Source organism: Calliopsis andreniformis, chromosome 1 (genome assembly GCF_051401765.1).
Source record: "Calliopsis andreniformis isolate RMS-2024a chromosome 1, iyCalAndr_principal, whole genome shotgun sequence".
NCBI classification, from domain to species: domain Eukaryota; kingdom Metazoa; phylum Arthropoda; class Insecta; order Hymenoptera; family Andrenidae; genus Calliopsis; species Calliopsis andreniformis.
Window position 1 is genome coordinate 8,898,223 of NC_135062.1, and position 20,092 is coordinate 8,918,314.

The window sequence follows — 20,092 nt, forward strand, 5'->3', positions numbered from 1 at the left end:
GCTCCCCAACGATCTCTTTAAACACACTTGATGTACTCTCAACTCGTTATACATACTACAACCCACACTCATAACGCACTGCTTGTTCTCAAGATCGCGCTCATTTCCATACACGAACTCTTGTACATGTATAGTCTTATTCGCCACCTAACGTCTTTTCTGAAACCCTCCTTTCCTAAAACAATAATTATAATAGAATAAAAACACATCGACTGCCTCTAAACATTGCCCCTCTTCTTCACATATACAGAAAATTTAAGTGTATCGATCCTATTAACATACATGGATTCATTTCTTGGGTCCTCATGTCACCTTCAAAAGAAATATCAGCTTTATTCTTCGTAAATTATAATCGAAGCTGCATAAATAATATTGTATGCACTAAGTGGTATTCTAACCCACGAATAAAATAAATAAATAAATGAAGACAGCAAAAAATAAAAATAAAAGTACTGTCAAGAAATCCTAAAATTCTCTAAGTATCGAAAATATTCCCAATCAAATGTCCCGATCGTATAACAGAATTCATGCGTTGCAGACGGAGCTATCGTATCCCAGCGATCAGAGCGGCAGATCTGAAATCCCTCCGAGGGAGCGAGCCCGATAAATCGATAGCCAAAGGTACTACCTTCGTACCTAGCTTATCTGCGGGCAGCGCTCGACGCTGGTAGTCGACCGAAGTGCTTTCGCGCAATTAGCATAACTAGCGTTGCTATTGACGTGGACTAATCACGACCAGTTCCCACGAGATCAGAGTGACCCGAGCCTGCCCACCGCCTGTGCCGACCGATGCTATCCAGCGTCTTCAATCCTCTTCGATCATCGTCTTCGACGAGGGTTGATGGACGACTACGAACTCGAATTACTTTGCACCACCGAGAAGTTATACATTGAAACGCAATTCGAATTTCAAGAAGATTCAGGCATAATTTAATTAATAATACGATTAATATATTTTTGAGTAGTAGAAGATTTAGTGAAGTGAGATTCGTTTAATTTTGATGGGGGTTGGAGGATACTAAAGGGAAGAATTGATTATTTCGCAGCACTGAGAAGTTTTATGTTAACTTTTCTTACTGCTAAACTTGGGTGGTGATTGATCGATAATTAAAAGCGCTGCTACATCACTCTTCACTAGTACAGTATTTCGTGAAGTGCAGAAACGAGTTTAACTTTGATTAGGGATGATGGATAACAGAGAACGAACCGAATTTCTAACTACTGACAAATTTTATATTAAATTTTCTTCGATGTTGACAAGGATTCATCGATCATTAAAAACGAGTGTAGAAATTTAGTAATGTGGAGAAATGTGTTGAACTACAATGGAGTGACAAATAACAGAGAACTCAATAAATTACCTAATTTGTACCACCGAGAAATTTTATAATATTTCAATGGCAATTAAAGAGTTCCCACAAGCAATATCAATTTACTTTTCTAAACTGAGTATTAGTCTGCATTCAGCAGTTTAATTGCATATTAATCATACATTCTCAAATGTAAAATGTACCTACTATTTCTGTGCAGCAATAACTTCAATAGGGGTAGCAAACGACGAACAAGGTCTGTCTTGAACCAGCGTTAAAAAGCAACTGAGTAAGGTCATTAAACGTGACTTTGGGAAGGCTCACGGCGTAACAATACACAGTATGGATTTTTTCTTCATTTTCCTTCTCGAACTAACCCATAAAGCAACAACTACGATCATGATCGATGTTATTATTGAATTGGAATTCCTCCCTGGAATTCATTGCAGAAGATCACGGAGCTTCGGTGCCTTTGAAGAGTGTACACGTGTATTATGTAAATTCCGAGTCCATGAGAAGGGTAATTTAAGGGAAAGCTAATTTCACACGACGCAGGATACAACTCGACGATTTGTCTTCGTTACGTTTTTGTAATTCGGATAATTATACGATCATCGTCGGCGTTGGCCTGTCGCGCTTAATTACTCACGCATTTCCCTCCGTTTGAGAAGATTTATGACCACGCCACACGCGAGAGCGACATCGGACACAATGTTACATCCAATTTTTAATTTTCTTCGCTGAGATTGTGGTGTTTTGAAGGTCTAGGCAAAGCACGACAACTAGACCCCAAAATGAAATACCTATTTGGATAAATATGTGGAAGTTGCTTTAAATTTCTTGTAATGCAAGTATATTTCTGAGTGAGCTCTGTTAGTGGCACCTACGTATAAAAATACAGAGGCTACATATTTCCACGTGAACTGTATCAAGTGAGTTAATATCGTGATAGCTCTATCATTAATTATCTTCTCGATAGGATGGATTGCAATTTGAACATCATTAATATTAGGTTGATTAGAAAATTCTCAGGTTCTATTAGAAAAAATTAGTTCATTATTACTGGAAGTAATTTATTTCTTGATTTCCTGTACGTATATTCTTCAACCTTTATGTTTCTTTTTATTCCAAGTTTTATAAAGTATAGGATACATGTCTCTTTACTTTCAACAAAACTCTAAGCCCCAATGCACACGAACGATTTTTTTACGCACGATCTGGCTTCGATTATATATCTGTCTTCATTGTGTATAATTGGAAAACAAAGAAGGCACGTGATTGCTGTAAGATCGTGCGTCAAAAAGTCCCTCACGTGCATCGGGGCTAAATGTACTTCATTCTTTTCATTATTTCATTATTTCATCGCAAAGCTTTTGAGTCATCACCTCAGAAAACACCATTAAATGTTTTTAGTTTTTAGAAAATTAATGTCTATAGTTATGTCTATAATTGTAAGAGAAACCAGCAGTATAAGTAAAACATTTCTATTTTTGCGAAATTGACCTCAATTTGGTGTTTGGACCTTGTTTGTTTTGGACCTCAATTCTGTGTTTCATTATATTCTCGGTCTTTGAAAGGCAATATACTCTCAATATAATTTTATTAAGCATACAAATTTTACTTCACTTAAACCATACATAAACCAAGATTTTTAAAAAATGTACTTATGTCGGTTTACTGTATTTTTAAGTGAAACAATTTCTTTAGTACCCCTTTTCTCTTTCCAAAAGTATGTAGATCTCAATTAAAGCTTTAAATCAAATTCTTTGAAAATATGACATAGATCGTCTCGCCTTACAACCCCAGATAATACACACATCCATGTGGATATAAAAAACATTACCTAACAAAATATCCTCCTAAACCAAAATAATTTTCTGTTTATTAGTTTCAACAGCGGCAAGGGGATCCAAAGAGTCCCAGAAAGTCTCTAGAAAAGCTGCATCCATTTATTCAGGCACCCATTCATGACCCAAACCCAGATCGCCAGGAAACGTCAGAAACGTTCCGATTCCGCAGCCATCCATTTGGATGCAGCCCGTTTCGACAGAGCGAAAAACAGCCATTTTGTATTCTACGTACTCGCGCGGAGGAGTCGTGCCGGTATCGGATTTACAAAACAGAGTCGGACGGAAGATCAGATTTACAGCGGCGGCTGGTTCGACCACCGACAGCGATTGTTTCCAGGTAATGCCTTGACGAAACGTGGGAATGCTCGAGCATATATCGACAATGAAAACCGCGGCCCCTCCGCCCCCATATGACATGCCTCTCATAGAGCGCCGAACGAACGGTATCGCGTCGTGGAACACGATACACGGATAACAGCGTAACTTTGTCGATACGTGAGCCAGACTAACTGTACGAAACCGTGGCGTTCGCTGCTGGAACAAATCGGGAACAATGCGACGAGAGAAGACGTCATGTTCGATGCAGAGTAAGTCGTGACGATCGCTGTCGACTTTCTACGTTTCCGTGCGCTTTGCCGCGGATATCCAACCGGTGGCAGAGCTGCGGTCTAACGTTGGGGAAGGATTATTGCTGACACTGCCACGTCACTCTCGCGCGGAGGAGTTACTTACATGGTTATGAATCGATGTGCTAACGCCTCTCGTGACAGAGTGGAATTTCAGATCGTTGAGACTGAAATTTTATCTTTCGAATAGCTTTCGATTGTGAGATAAGAATAGTTGACACGGTGCAACGAGAGCGAGAGAGAAGTTTATAATATGTGGACCAAGGACTGGATTATTAAGTTGAAAAAAGGTAGAACCATTTTACTGCAACTAGTGTCACGACTAAATATGAAGGCCAGCAATGTATTACACTGTGTTTGATAAGTATGAAACTATCTGAGTGGTTTGGTCTGGCTGGGTTTGGGCTTTTAATTCTTGTATCTTGTAATTGAAATTAAGTTAGGCTATATATTTTGTAGTATTTTAAAAATTCAATTTTTTCGACATGTTTTTAGCTGTTATTTTATTTTGGGTCCAAATTGAAACAGAATTGAAACACAGTAAAATCAGAAACAGTTCTAACATCACAGTAGAACCTCGATCAACCGAATCGTAATTATTCATGATCTTTTGTATTCAGGTTCTCAATTAGTCATTGCGTTAACGATAAGAATATAGTAGAACTTTAGCTGAAACTCAAACCATAATTTTAGTAATGCTCCTCAGAAAATAAATATATTAGCCTGTAACAGGTTGTTCCAAAATTAAATCTGATGTTAAGTAGAATAATCGAGATTCTGCTGTACCTCAAAGAGGTCAACGTGTACTCCAAAATATATCTAATCTACAAGAAATTTCTACAACCTCAGCTTTGTTCCTAACGATCTAATAGTCGATGTGACCCAACCCCCTCATCAAAGAAAAAGTATAATCGCATAAAATGCTTCAAAGCTTGGAATATTTCTTTTCCTCTATTAACTTTCAACTTCAGTTTGCAAAACATGATTTTCTATTCCATCAAACTTTCACTTGGACCAAGTATCATCAGCCACTAATGGTCCAAGGAATACGATGACGACGTTACAGAGAGGTGGTTAAGTCTTTGCAATAATTTAGCGTTCGTCAATCGTGGATGGCATTCCAGTAGAACTTGCGAAACGAAATGGGGAGTCGATTCCGAAAAAAGACAGACACTCGTCACGCGGGACACGCCCATGTCAGGGCTCTTGTTTTCAGGAAACTTGTCGCTGCGCGCGTTTGTTATTCATGGCCAGGAACAAAGAGTCTATCAGTTGTGGCAGTTTCGGCTAAAACAATGAAACTGTGATGGCATGCGGGTCACGATGTATCGAATCGCCCACATTTTTGCAATTCTAGGGTTTTAATTAAGTGATCCTCGAGTGAGCCATTTTGGCCCATTCGAGATTTTATCCACCTCTACAAAATTGTAGAATCTCTCTGACTTTCATTGGTTAGTACATTTTTTGATTTTGTAAAGTTTTTTATAACATATTTATTTAGATAGTATCTTATAGCAAATTTTCACAACTAATTTTAAGAATTTAAACAGAAATGAATATATGTATAATGAGATGAGTGATTTATTTCTAAGTTATAAGTTTAGTTCTTTTTAACCTAGTTTTCTTAATTTAGAAATAAAAATACAACAATATGAAAAGTAAAAATGTTTTTTCTGGGGTAAATTTTGTTTTTACTAAAATGAATTTTTAGTTTTTCACATGTTAGCTTCTATATTATTATAAATAAATATGTATTATACAATCTATATAAGCTATATATTGACACAAATAAGAAAACATTAAGAAAAATTTAAAATCGTACCTTTAGCAGTACCATCATAGTACAATCCACGCCATGACACTCCAATTTATGAACCAAAAGTGGTAACTGAAGAGGTAATTTAGACATCAGCAAGAAATATTCGAATAATTCACGAAGTTGACAAAAAATAGTACATATTACTCTATTTTCGCGATAATCGATAAAGTCCAATCACAAGTCTTAATATTCACACAAAACACGAAAGCACATTCGCGAAGAGAAAATGAATTGATACAAGGACTTTACTGAGTTAATTATATAAATATCGCCCGAAAAAACTAAATGCATCAACGTCATAGTGCCTTATTTACATGATTCAAGTCACACGAGAAAAAGAAAATGATTTACGACACCTTTTCACTCAAATTATGTACACCAAGTCACAAGAGAAGCGTCCACGTCCGTCACATGTTCCACACTATGGCTGAAGTTTCGATTATCGAAATTTGATTGGGGCGCATCGATGAGTATCGATACCAGCTGCGCGCGCATCCTACCGCGCGTCATGTTTAATTCTAGTGTATACACTCACGATAGTATTCATTTATCTGTAGAAAATATATATATTTTAGGTAAAATAAGTAACACTGAATGCAGAAATATAACTCTTTAAATTATTTTACCCTGAATTAACCTAAAATTGTCTCTAATAAATTATGTAATGATTAGACATATTTGTCCTTAAAAAATGTATTAAGGAAAGATTAAATTCACTGAAACTAGTGTTCAGCTATTTATCTTGATACATTTTCTTCCTAAAAACTAACCCTAATTTTAGTATGTAATAATTTGTTACAGCAATTATTATATTAAACCCATATCTCTACCTGGATGGCATCATTTTCCCCTGGGAGTACCCTCGTATGAGTCCCTCGTTTCAAGCACTAAAGGCTTTCATTCCATTACTTAATACAAAAATAATTCTCCAAGGGAATCAGGTTCCGAATCCCAAGCAAAGAATTCAATTGCCAGACTCTTTTTCTCCGCAGGATATTTAAAATAAATTTGTCACTTTCATCCTCTACATCCTTTTTACGCTCAAGCCACTCGGCCCTCCAGGTAATCTTTGTGCAATCTGTTGGTCGAGCGAGCGCACATGAATTAATAAAGTTTGACGAGAGTTCCACGAGGTCCCCCAAGGGAAAATCGTCTTGCGCGATTTGTCTCGTTTAGAACGGGACCATGGACCTCTCTCAGAGAAGAACAAATAAAAAAATAGAATGAAATGAAGGCGGTCCAACCTTCCACGACGGATGAAACCAAACGACGTATTAAATCCGCGATGACTAATGAAAGACCGGGTAAACTGTTCTTAATGATGCCAGCGCTCTCGAGATACATAAGGGGCATGTGTTCGTGTCCGTGTACGGTGTACATTATACTGTACATATGTTCCCACAGTAGCGACTGGTAATGAGAATATAACGGTCATCAATCATTCGTCAGGCGATCTGCGACCGAACGACTCCCACTGGAATTAATTTAATTACTACAAAATGTTCTGCGATAAAAATGACCAGGGATCGATGCTTTATCGAGCTTTAGCTCGAACTGGTTCCACTCGTTTCGACGATTAGTGCAAAAGAAAAGAAAGAAACAGAAGCGTCGAATTTGCTTTAGGGCCTCGAAGCAAGAGGAATGGACAAAAGTTGCACGTCCTATTGTGACGAGGCTAGATTAGTTCGGTTCAAGGTAATTAAGGAAATTTAATATGGATAATTACCTCTAATGAATGTAATAGTATGTTGGCAACCGGTGATCGATAACTTTTAATGAGCAGTCGGTTCGAGAAATTGATACCGCGGTCTTTCATTTGTCAGTCGTGTGCTGAGAGAAAAAAATTGAAGCAATGAATATTCCCTGGGTTAGCAGCTTACAGTTCGGCTAATAATTAAGCGTTACACAACGGGGAGAAACTAGGTGTAACCGTCTGCCAAGGAGCTGGGATTTCGGTTTCAGATTTCAAGGCGGTATTTCAGATAAATGCTTGTTAATTTAGAGGATACTGTACGGGATCACTCAAAAGGGCTGTCACGAAATTGAAATTTACACGTCTATCGGCGTTCAAATCTTATCCTATCTACATCTAATTGTATGATGTATGTGTTCCTAGGAACCTTAAACATCTAACTTCTCACCTTACAGCTGTTTCACAATAATAATAGTACAAGTTTGTTATGTACTGTTGCCCAGTGTACACAAAGATGAAAGTGAGCCTGGAACATAGGCTTGTAACAAAAATAGATGGCAAGGAGAGCTTTGAGAAGAAGAGAGTTAGTGTGGGGTTTAAAATAGTTCACTGTCATTAACCCTCAGCTAGTAAGGTGTCAAGTATAGTAAGTCGTGTTAGTATAATTATACGTGATAACATTATTGCAATTATATCAGAAAGACGATTATTATAATACTTATGATTAGGATAAGCAAGAAACACAATTTTTCACTTTACTAGTGCCTGCAAGTTATTTGAGTATGTTATTCCTATTAATCTTAAGAACAACAGTCTTTTATTTGTCGGCGTAAGTAACACTATGAGGTTACAGGCGATTTAAAAAATCTTAATATTTAAAACAATATTTATTATTTTCGAAAAATGTTTTTTTCCATTCTTTCGTAGACATCTTAAGAAAAGACAGTAGTACAACATGATTCCTGTTCACAGGAAAAAAGAAACCAAAATATTCGAATTACTTCGAAGTGCATGCTAAATAGATCATCAACTATAAAATTCTGCGAAGTTGGCGATGACCTCAGGGAATCATTCTAGTCTTAAACATCAAAAATTAAATTAATATATCTAAATGCTGAGACACACCATATCATTGAAAGATTAAACAGAGCTCTGTCTCTGAGTTTCTCTTATTTTCTAAAATCGAATCTGTTTTCGCATAGAAATCCCTCTTAAATACCTCCACTTGCTTCAGTATCGGTACCCATCGCATTACCTCTATCTCCGCCGCAGCCATCACAGAAGAGCACTCAAAGAAACCGTACACACCTATCATCAGTACCTTTTCAAACGATACAATCGCCTTTCAATACATTTCCTCCTTTCAACGCAGCATTCCTCTAAATCCCATTCACGACACGGCTCCATTTCGGAAAAAGGTGTAATTCATAACCCTTGATATTTCGACGGGGACGCGATGCTCGAGCGTTCATACAGTTTCATCGGCAACGAGATTAGGATCGCGGATGGGAGGCTTATAAATCAGCGGCGCGAGGAAAATCGATGCATTTATGGATAACGTTTCGAAAGAATTCCTTTAAATGCGAACGTCTTCTGCGGGCCGAGGCTAGGGAATAAATTAGTCGACAGAGTTTTGCCCTTACCGAGGTTCACGGGAGAGCGTGCCCGCAACGGTCGGCTCATGGCTGTCTTTGGAATTATCGGCAAGATCTACCGTGGCCGAAGTAACTACAAGTTATTACGAAGATAGGCCCATTATATATTATACACGGTTTCTTTTTATTACGACCTGGTCGGCGTACGCGCCGCGGACGTGCAAGCTCGACGCGCGCGAGATTAGGTTAACAGCCCGATGTAGACATTACCGGAGATAGGGTGTTTATAGAGCAATTTTTGCGCCGGTAAATTAGTCTGTCCACGAAGACGCGATCGAGTGTCGGTGCTCAACTCACTGTTGCATTTCCTGTCGATTCTTTCATTCGATAGCTCTATTTTTTGATAAGCTGCAACGTCCTTCACGCCTCTTTCATTTCGCTCAGATGTGAGTCCTTCAGAAGCTGAACCGAGAAACTCCATTTGTTTAGAGAAATTTTTATTTTCTCACTGAAGTACACAGTTAACAGGGAATTCGTAAACTGAAAAATTTACCTGTATGATTATATCTGCTGTTATATGTATAACTATAAAGATATATATGGTTGTTAAATAACGTTTATCATATTTTTGAAAGTATCTGTTTCATTGAATTTTTAGTTTTTAGAGAAGAGTTCAATATTGGAGGATTAATCTTTTTTAAGTAACATACTGTAATAGATACCTGTGTCACTTTGTTTGCTGTAAACTCAATTTTAAAATACATTATTCTGGCGGCATTTTTCTCTTTTCTTGTTTCATGGAGTTCATCAGTTTAATGTTTGAGTGGCTCATATATCTTTCTTAAAGTAATAGTATTTTGTAGATCGATGATGTAGGTATAGCAGGATCTTCATTAATTGGGTTAATAAGAGAGATTCAAGGAAACTTAAACCTGAAGTACTCTTCTTACGGCTACTTTAATTATTCTCGGTAGACTACTATTAACACTAGAACTATCGAGGCCAGCGTAAACAGAAATAAAAAGAAATAGCTAATTGCTTGTTATACAACCACCTTTCCCTTATTTTCCCACAGTCTTCTCTGCCTTTTTTATCCACTCTCCGACACAAAATGACGAACATATACATCCTCATGAAATCGGCACGCTGTCTTGACAGAGCATTTCAGAATTCAGGAACACGAACATTAAAGGTTCCGACAGATGTTTCACTTCTCTGCAAGTCTTCACGGTGCCATTGAAAGTGTTAAATATCTTCAAAGACACGATTTTAAACACACACGGCTCCATTAAGTGAAATTTCGAGCTCTCATTAATTCACCCAAGTAAAAGAAGCCGAAAGTTGCCGAATTTCAGACGCCATATTCCTCAGACTCGGCCCAGCTGGGGCCCGTATTTCGACGGCACAGGAGCAAATTAGAGCGGCGTTTCCGCGAAGTCGACTCGTACATCTCCACTCAGATCGTTACAGCAGGGACAGGGCCTTTTTACGAAACTGTCAATCGCGATCGAACACGGAACCACCGCGGACGGCTCAATTCGAGCGAGGAGAATGTTTATGACACCAGTCGTTCGTCTCCTTATTCGGCGCAGGGCGATGCTCGTTAACCAGCACGGACGAAATAAAAGCGGAGAAGGTCCGAGAAGGAAGCGCTAATTCGAGGGGGCTTGGATCGCGGCCGATCGAACACGCCGCCGCTTCCATCGTGGACCAGCCCTTTTTCTCACCTCCGTATTACCCTTTTCGACTTTAATTTGCTTTTTACCGCGACATCTGCGCACCTGAAACAGCCCCGGCTCTTTTTTCGACGCGATCGAATTCAATTAGCGGTGCTTCGACGGTGGTCGTTGCTCGCTATAGATAGAGATCCCGCAAGGATCTGTAACGATATCGAATCCCTTTTGCGAAAATAGATCCCGCGGAAGGTGACTTTGCTGGGAGAAGCCTTGTCGTTCGACGAAACGTGACGTTACATAATAAAAGGGATATTTTAGACCTTGTATGGAAATGGAGCTTTCTATGGAGCTCAGCTGTCTGGCGCTCTGATGGAGTGAATACAGATTTTAGTTGAAAATACAGCGGTTACTTATTATTAGCTCTTTATTAGAATTTTCTATATCCATTTCAGGAATACTTTTCACAGGATAAAAAAGATTATTAACAGCTGAGATGATATTAGAAACGTGTAACTCGTTATAAACTTGTCATTACGCAGCCAACACTATTATAATCACCAAACACAATGGTAAGAATAGTGGTCCTTATAAAACTCGTTTCATTTACTTACAGTTAGACATAGAATCATTTCAATTATCAAAGATGCAAATTTCCAGATTACCGAATTTTGATATTTTCTTAAGTTCTTAAATTTCTATATGTTCCAATAAAGTAAGATTCATGAACTAATATAATTTATTATTTCGTGAAGTATTAATCCTTTGCCCCCAAGAAAGAGAATGTATTGGTAGGTAGAGATGCCATAAACTGACAAAGATTTATCAAAACTTGAACAGTAACACTTGAACAGCTGTCCTTCATAAAGCTGCGGTTATAGTGGCTGCGTTTTCTGACTATGTCCTAACTATTTATCGTACGAACGAGATAAACTCAGACACATTCGTCAGAACATCAGTTCGCCAGAAAATACATCAACTGTAACCACAGCCTAAAAATACTTCTTCCACTCTTATTTGAACCAAATCCTAAGCCATCACACAATCGCCAACCACTGTCTCCCAGAACTGACTCAAGGATCCCGAATAGGCAGCCTCTCCCGACCAGTCGCAGAAACGCAATTCACGTTCGCGAGTGAAGCAAGACGCGACTCCGTCGGCCGATGAAAAAAAGGAAAAATGTCAGGATAAAAAATCCCGAGCACGTTTCGCGATACGAGACACGCCTTGTGACATCATCGCCGCTTGATCTCGAGTCCCACGAGGACGAAATAAGAGGGCAGACGGAGAAACGCGTAACAGAAGGAGAGGGACCGCCAGGGAAAGGGAAGGAGTGTCTGTGGAACTGGACGAACAGAGACAGAGAAGGACGAACGGTCTCGAAGTTGCATCGCGGCTCGACAAGAATTCGAGTCGATGTTGCAGCTGATGCGAATTAAGCTGCAATGGATTTATCATGCAATACCAGACACTCCCTGTTGCCCCCTCGCTTTCTTCCTCTGCTTCGATCTTCCCCTGCGTCCCTTCGCTCCCTCCTCCCGCGACGACCTTCAACGGAGCGTCTTCTCTCGCGGAATTCGCCAGCTTATCGAGCTCCTCGTAAAGATGTCATTGATTATACGCACCGTCCGCGCGTCTGAGATATTACGCCTAGCGTGAATATACCGTGCAATAAAGATGCCCGCGCCTTCAGCGGGGATCAAGGCTGGTGTGAGTGCACGCGCGTGTACGTGGGTGCGAGACGATGCAAATGTTAGGTAGGTACGTGCCGCGACTGCGGCGTGCTGGTGAAAGTCGCGACGGAGGATGCACCGAGAGAATCGTCACGGCGCGTCGACTTAGACCGATGCATCCGGCTAATTGCAACCGGGCCTGCAGTCTACCTTAGGAACGACAGATGAATCGTATTGGGATTTGTATACAAGGAATTCGACGAATGCTGTCAGGAGGATTTAAGGGATGATTCTGCGTGCCAAAATAGGGGGAAAGTCAAGAATAAGAAAATTGTGTTCGAGGCTTCGTTTAGAGGATTTGTGTAGACAATTTGTGTATACAAGTTGCGGAATTGAAAGGTGGGTAAAATCAGTTTGGTGCAAGGACTTCCAAAGGTGCAAAAGGGTAAGGGTGTTAACACATTACTGTCACGTCACGTGAAATTGTGTTATATATTATAGCAAATTTCTTTCATATTGTAGCAAAATAGGTATAAAACAAGGAGAATCCATCGGCTCACATTATGGATTTGCTATAATATATAATATAACCGTAATACTTTCGCACCCTTATTCTAGTAACGACACAAGCTGGCCAGGTCAGATCTAAGCGGCAGAAATATTGCAAGTACGCAAGAAGACCAACTTGTCTTGTTGCTGAACTGTAACACGATTTCAAGAAGTAAGTCGATTATTCTGTGTGGGTATGGCACTGCCACTGCTGAGGCTGACCTAGCTTACGCGCTTCTGCAGTAGAATAAGACACTGTTAGATGCATTTCACGTGCATTTTGTGGTGCATTTAGATCAAGCGAGAGAATGCTTGTTCTGCTGCCACGTTTAACAAAACTCATCTGCTATGAGTGAATAACATTGACAACTGAATGCTCGTGTCATTTGAATTTTGCTAGTGGGGGAAGAACGAGGATTCGCTCGCTTGGTTGAAACCACCATTAGGTGTCTTTTTCAACAATCATGTTGGAAGAGGTTAATTCTCTTCTTTACGAGGTTACTTCTCATTATGAGAAGTGTCTGAATAAGACACGAGCTTGAATGTAAAGGGGTTAAATTTTAATCCCTTAATTTTTAATATGGTCCAACAATCCATCTCCATTTTCTATAAAAAAATACTTAGTTTAACATTGAATGTAATCAGCAATGAACACGTTTAATTATTAGTCTACTAATCCTTATTTTTTACAACTACCTCCAAACTAATTAACTCTCAGTTCTAATACAATTAATTCCAAATATGGCGAACATAATTAAATTTGAAATGTACCTACAATGTTTGAAACCTTCTACTCTCTTTCGTCAAAACACAAAGAAACAAGAAACATTCCTTATAGGATAACCTACAAACCTGAAAAGAAAATTCTATTACCTCTTCCTTAAAAAGCAACAATAAAATTGAATTTAAAAAAGTCTACCAGCTCGCGGGAAGCCTTAAAACAGCAGTGCCAACATTATCCCAAATCCCCGCAGACCTTATATTTCACGTCGCCTTTCCACTCATCTCAGCCATAAAGCAGCTTTTTCATTTCGTCCCATATTGTGGACGCAGTGGCCGTCCGCGGTAACTCTTCAGTTCCCGTCCGATCTAGCGGGTAGTAAAGACTTGCTAACACGTGCAGTAATAAATTACAGTATTTGTACAAGTTTGTAATAACACATAATAACATAGTACAATCCCTGTAACACTTTGTACCAGCGTCCATCCTTAACTCTATGGCCCCGGCGCAATCTGTCACTTCGGGATTGCATCAAATCTTTAACGCTTCTTTCCGCCGGTAATTATTATTACTCCCGTCACAAAGCACCGGTCATCATCGTGAAAAGATTTCTAGACTGATGCGCGAGAGCTCCACTTTCGAAGGGAACGAGGCACTCGGAGCGAGGATGCACCTTTCAAAGCGACGCGCCGCGTAGACGGCGGTTTCGCCATTTCAGTTTTGCCCATTCGTCTGGCCGCTTAAAGATGTCATTGATTAAACGAGCAGGAAGCGTTAGTCGAACGGGCCAGCGCCCGTGCGTGTGCCTCTCACCCACACGCGAGCGTGCAACCACTCGCGGACTCCGGTACTGTTCGTGTGGGCAACGCATTATGGCACGGCGCGATGTATGAATAGCCATGGCCCCTGGTCCCGGAGAGATGCGGCTGGGCGTGTACCAGGCCCTTTATGCTGCCACGATACCTCGTGGCATACCAGATTCATCCTTGAACGGAAGAATACGCAGGGAGAGCCACGGCCTCGAAATCAGTCACGCCCGTGCCTCGTTGCTCACCGAACCTTCCATTCAGTCGTAAATTGCCTTTTAAAGGCGAGCGTTGATCTTTTTAGCATCGCGGCGGTAGAGGGGATTGAAATGTGACGAAAGGATGACATGGGGGCAGATATTTTGTGGGAGGTACAACTGGACAAGGAGCAAGTAGGTACTGGAATTTGGTTTGAAAATATTGTGAGAAGTCAGTGAAACGAGTATGTACTATGCAACGATCGTAAGTTGAGGCACGGGACAAGACAGGGGCAGAAGCTACAGGCAGGGATTGGTAGATGTGATTAATTCGACCAATAGCGAAAATGCGTGTGACCTTACATTAAGATCTGACGAATCAGACCTGTATTCCTTCCTGGTATCAACTTATGATCATTGTACAGTACTGTGTGTTTAAATTAGTATAGAGTTTACTTGATGCTAGAGAAAGAGAAGATGGTGATTCTAGATGAAAAAATAAGTTGAATATATACAACATAATTTTTTGATGCTGAGCTTTTTTAGTGAGAAAATTGTGCTTGAAGTTTGACCAGATACGAGCTTAGGGACGTACAGTTTTAGTGAAAGTTAGAGGGATGCAGAAAGTAAGGAGAACGCAGACAGTCTGACCACTGACTTAATCTACTGCCTCTCGAGCTCCTAAAACCGTGTGAGCTCTCTTGAATATGCATTCGACTAAAATTCAAAGCAACTTTTGTAGAAGAAATAAAGTAACTTATTTTTTTCACACTTGTCTTTGATCATCTTTTCACCTACAAAGTAGCAAGACTTTGTATTTGAATTAAGTGAGAAATTCATAAGTGGAATACTTGTTACCGTAGTTCTATCTGTATCCTCGTATTTTAACTAAAACAAACTTCACAATAAAAAGCACTATTGAACCACATATCGATATCAAATTCCAACTCCTGAAAACTCAAGATCTAAAAATTCTATCTACATATTTTTCAGTTGAAGTCTTAAGACAATTAAATTGATTTCTTCAACGAAGCATGACAAACCTATTATACCACAAAGCGGACCATGAGTTGTGTCCCAGAACATAAAATAACTTGTCAAAAATACCCAGAACCGAAAAATTGTGTTAAGTTAATTTAGCTCAAAAGATACAATTATTTTACACAATACAGTACTACTCAGCTTCCATTGCAGTAATGAACACAAAACTACGAAAAACTAAATGTATACTTCAAGTCACAAGTTACAGAATTAATTACACTCCAAATATTTTCTCCCGCAAAATACTACAGACATCTCTCACAAATTAAACAAGTCCAAGTGATCTCATAAGAGCCAAGTCATTTCCCCTCATTTCACCGTGACGTCCTCCAACATTTCAGGCTACGAAATGTGCAATTTGAAAATGGCATACGAGCAAAGTGAAGCGACTACGATAACCCAGACGCATCGAGTGTAATTTCGCTCGACTCGTATTAACGTAAGTACATGAATCCAGTGTCCTGTGTTAGCCGAGCAGAAGCCTTTAGGAAAATAAGTCACGCACGAAGGCACTTCATAAGCATAATGCACTTGGCGCGCGCGACCGCCAGACGAGCAGAGGGAAAGAAAGAGGGAGACGAAGGTAGCCATCGATATACTCGCACGATCAGCTACTGGCGTTTATGAAACTCTTCCCTGCGGTGGTACTAATTCAACGAAGAGTTTCATCCATGCTGGTACACTCGCCACGAACTTCATTATCCTCGTAAATAATTGCTGCTTCGTTAACGGTACCCTCCGGTTTATTGATTTCAACAGCCATCTGGGAGTAGGAATTTCTGGGGCAGAGCGTTCAATAAATTTCAGACAATCGAAATTATGGCGCGTCAAAACAGTTGGTGTACTTAGAGAAGGTGAAGATACGCTGACAGGGTCAGACGATCAATATTTTTTAATGTTGCAATATTTTTATACTGTTCGATATTATATGAGGTGAAAGGTTAACAGATCGTCAATACATGAAATATTGATGAGACAATTTAATGAAAGCATAAATAATTTTAACACATACCTGCTGTATTATCAATATTATAGCAAAAGTACCGAAATAATCTTACTGTAACCCTATTGCATTAAATATGATAATTAATTCCATTCCATTTGATACGAAATTAAAAATTTATTTATGAATCAAATATCCAGGCAGCATATCTTAAAAGTTTCTATTTAAAGTAAAGAATATACTTCAACTTAAACTATTTCTCAGGAACAAATACGTAGAAAAATAGCGAAATACTTTACGCGCGTAATTAACGATCTAATGCACAGGATACAATCGTTAAAACTGAAGTGACCATGAAATTCCTTAAGACATTAATTCCACCCACTCTGAAAGACGTTCCTGTTTTCCTATTTCAATGTGCATTTTTGTCTTCAGCTAAGGAAGACGATAAATCGAACAGACCTTTGATCTACCATTCGAGATTGTCCCTTCGTGGTAATCGATACTGACGATCGGCGGGATAATCAATGATAGAGACTAACGGTTATGCTGACTGCAAATTGTAAATTCCCCATGAAATTAGGCGGACTAGCTACTTTCTCCTTCCATCGTATCGATTCCAATCTGACGCGAGCCTGTGCACGTGCGCATTGGTAGGCAGATATCGATCTAAGCGGATTTCAGAATCGACTTCTTCGTGGCTCCCTAATTAGAGTAAATATTAAGCGTTCCATGCGTTTGAATTTTCCTCGGCGAAGGTATTGCGTGTGCTGACTCTCTGCAGGAATGCTCAGCCACGATGGATCGAATATAATGCGCATTTGTAACAGAAATTGCGCCAATCTATTTGATGGCGACACAACCGACCTGCTGTACCGCAATGATAAACTGACAGAGCGTCGACGATCTATCAGGCCAATTTTCTTTTTTTACGATGATTAAGTAGCCACGCAGGTAGGTACTATGAAAATAGATTTCCATTTGGAGGGGAGAAAAATGATGACCATGGAGAAAATATGCAGTGATACACCAGTGCTTGAAAGATTAATAAAATTGTGAATAATTCTAATACAGAATTATTAATAATCTTACGATTTATTTAATGGTCATGAATTCTGTGTACCAAGAATGAAAATAACGAAAAGTAATAGTGTTAGAGTTTTCTTAGTTAATTATAAACTCACTCGACTATTTAGTGTATCTAAATAACACTTGCTAAATATATTAATAATAATTGATACATGCATCTACTGATTGAATGTTAACACAACAGGTATTTTCCTTCGACCTAATTCCTGTACTGAAATAGTATTTGCTCATATGCATACTAAAGTTATAAAACAGGAATTCCAAAAATAGTCTCCACAATCTGGACTCGATACACTGGGCACGATATTTCTCCGCTCAATCAACCACTTTTTTATGCAAATCGGCTCGCCATCCAGGAGACTTAATCAAGACGCAACGATCGCGAGGACAATAATCTTGTTACGCGCAGATACCGTAACCGACCATCTACAATACGATCGATAACTGGTCACGCAACTCGTTGATTAATTACGTACGACTAAAACGTGCGCCAGCTTAGTCGCCGACTGGCGTCAGGATTAGGCGTACCTGAATCACGATCCAATTATCATGTGACTCGACGAGGAGCGTCACGGAACGCGTTAAGTCGCTGTCTGGTAGCTAATTGGAGAAAGAACTTCGGCGAATGCTAACCGAAAATCGAACCAGACGATTGCATCACCGAAAATATATGTATATGCAATTACGTGTCGATGTACCTGCGCATGGCGCTTGAGGGAGGAAAGACATAAATCATTACAGAGAACGCTCTTTCGGTTCACTGGAGATTGAGTGTGAAAGAGTTCTCATCAAATTGGGGACAGGCGTGATAGTGATTTATGTGTAAATGTAAATTTTGGAAGAGTGGAAAGGATTTTTGTAATTAATATAAGATAGTAACGTGTTCATAAATATTGTATTAAGTTTATACATAAATTCATGCCGCGTCATTTTTCCCTTTTTTCGTACATCCAAAATATGTTTTTATATGCTATAAAAAAATTGTAGTTTTCTTGCTTTTGATTATAACACATCTGTAATAATAACAGTTTTTGATGAATATTAACGATTTCATGGAGAAAAAAGGAAGAAATGATGTGACATGGATTTATATGTCAAGTATCAAGCGAACAATTTGTACTTTAGATTGAATACTATGTTTGTTTTATATTTTTGCATATTTTGCTATAATTTTACATATTTTATATTTTTTTTATATATTTTACATATTAAATTATGTTAATCTTCTTTTTAACAAGGTAGGTACTATCTTTATTTTAGATGCTTAGAGAGTTTTTAGATAGTACATGTCCTATGTACAGGGTGCTTGATGTCAGATGTCAGAACTTTTGAGGGATAACTTTATATGCTAAAATAAAATGAAAACGAAAATAGAGAAACTTGCATTGGAGAATTAAAACGCCTAAAATAAGCGTGGAATGTGTCTGACTTAAGACTTACTCTACTGACTTCACTGCGCCTGGCTTAGCTAATGTATGCCAGCAGTAGAATAAATCCTAAGTCAGACACATTTCTCATACAAGTATGTACTTTTCTGAAACATTATTATTAGTAACTCATGTCATTATCCATATATATATTACACAATATGTATTATCAATTTTATTACCTATTACTTCTTTACTTAGAATACTAGTCTACATTATAAAATATTGTAAGTAACTGGGGTTATTAAGTACTAAATTTAAGTCCTAAGTTTGAGTCATACTTGGCTCATAAATTTATTACTTTAGGGTAATTATCCCAAAAAACACCTTACTCAGTAATTTCTTCCAATCTCAACGGCGTATTAATAAAAGTATTATCTATACCTACTTAAAATTCTAAAGAATGTAACCATCCCAAATTCAAGATATCCAAGAAATCAAAATTCCACTTTCAACGCGCACCTAGCCCCTGTACCAAGATATCACCGAAGCGAAACTTTTAACTGTACCTCGAAAACCAACAGAAAAATGACACACTGTGCGTCACTTCCCCCATCAAAACCCAAAGCACCACTCTGAGAGGCCTCCCATCGTTGACATTCAAATGTACCGTACGGTGGGCAGCGTCCGGCTGCAGGAAGTCTCGGCGTGCTCACAAGCGAACAGCCCGCCGTGGAACCTGTTCGATTGAACAAAAATGTCGCCAGCGATGAAAAGAGTAAGGGAACAGTAATCGTCGTAGGAGGTGCACGAGAGGCAGGAGGGGGGAATCGTCCGTGCAGAGTCGACGGAGAAATGGGATAGGTAAAAAGAGGAGGCGGACGAAAGGGTGAAACGAGACGGGGAACGGGAATCAGCGGTGCAGCGTACGGTGACTCTACGAGTCGCGTTTTACGGCGAACGTGGAAGCGTCGCTTTTTCCAAACGGCATCGGCCACGAAACTAATGGCGGAATATAGATATGGCGCCGGTGTATCCGCCGTTCGCGGCGATATCCTAAGAAAAGCCGATTAAAACGGCCACGCGGCGGCGTTTTTCAGCGTCGGTGCCGCGCAGAAAGAGTTGGGGCCCCTCTATAAG

At 39.3% G+C, this 20,092-nt stretch overlaps 1 protein-coding gene across 1 annotated transcript in view; it reads right to left on the reverse strand.

Moving 5' to 3' along the window:
* LOC143177551 (uncharacterized) overlaps positions 1-20,092 on the reverse strand; it is a 422,101-nt gene that overhangs the window by 246,747 nt on the left and 155,262 nt on the right. The window lies entirely within an intron of this gene.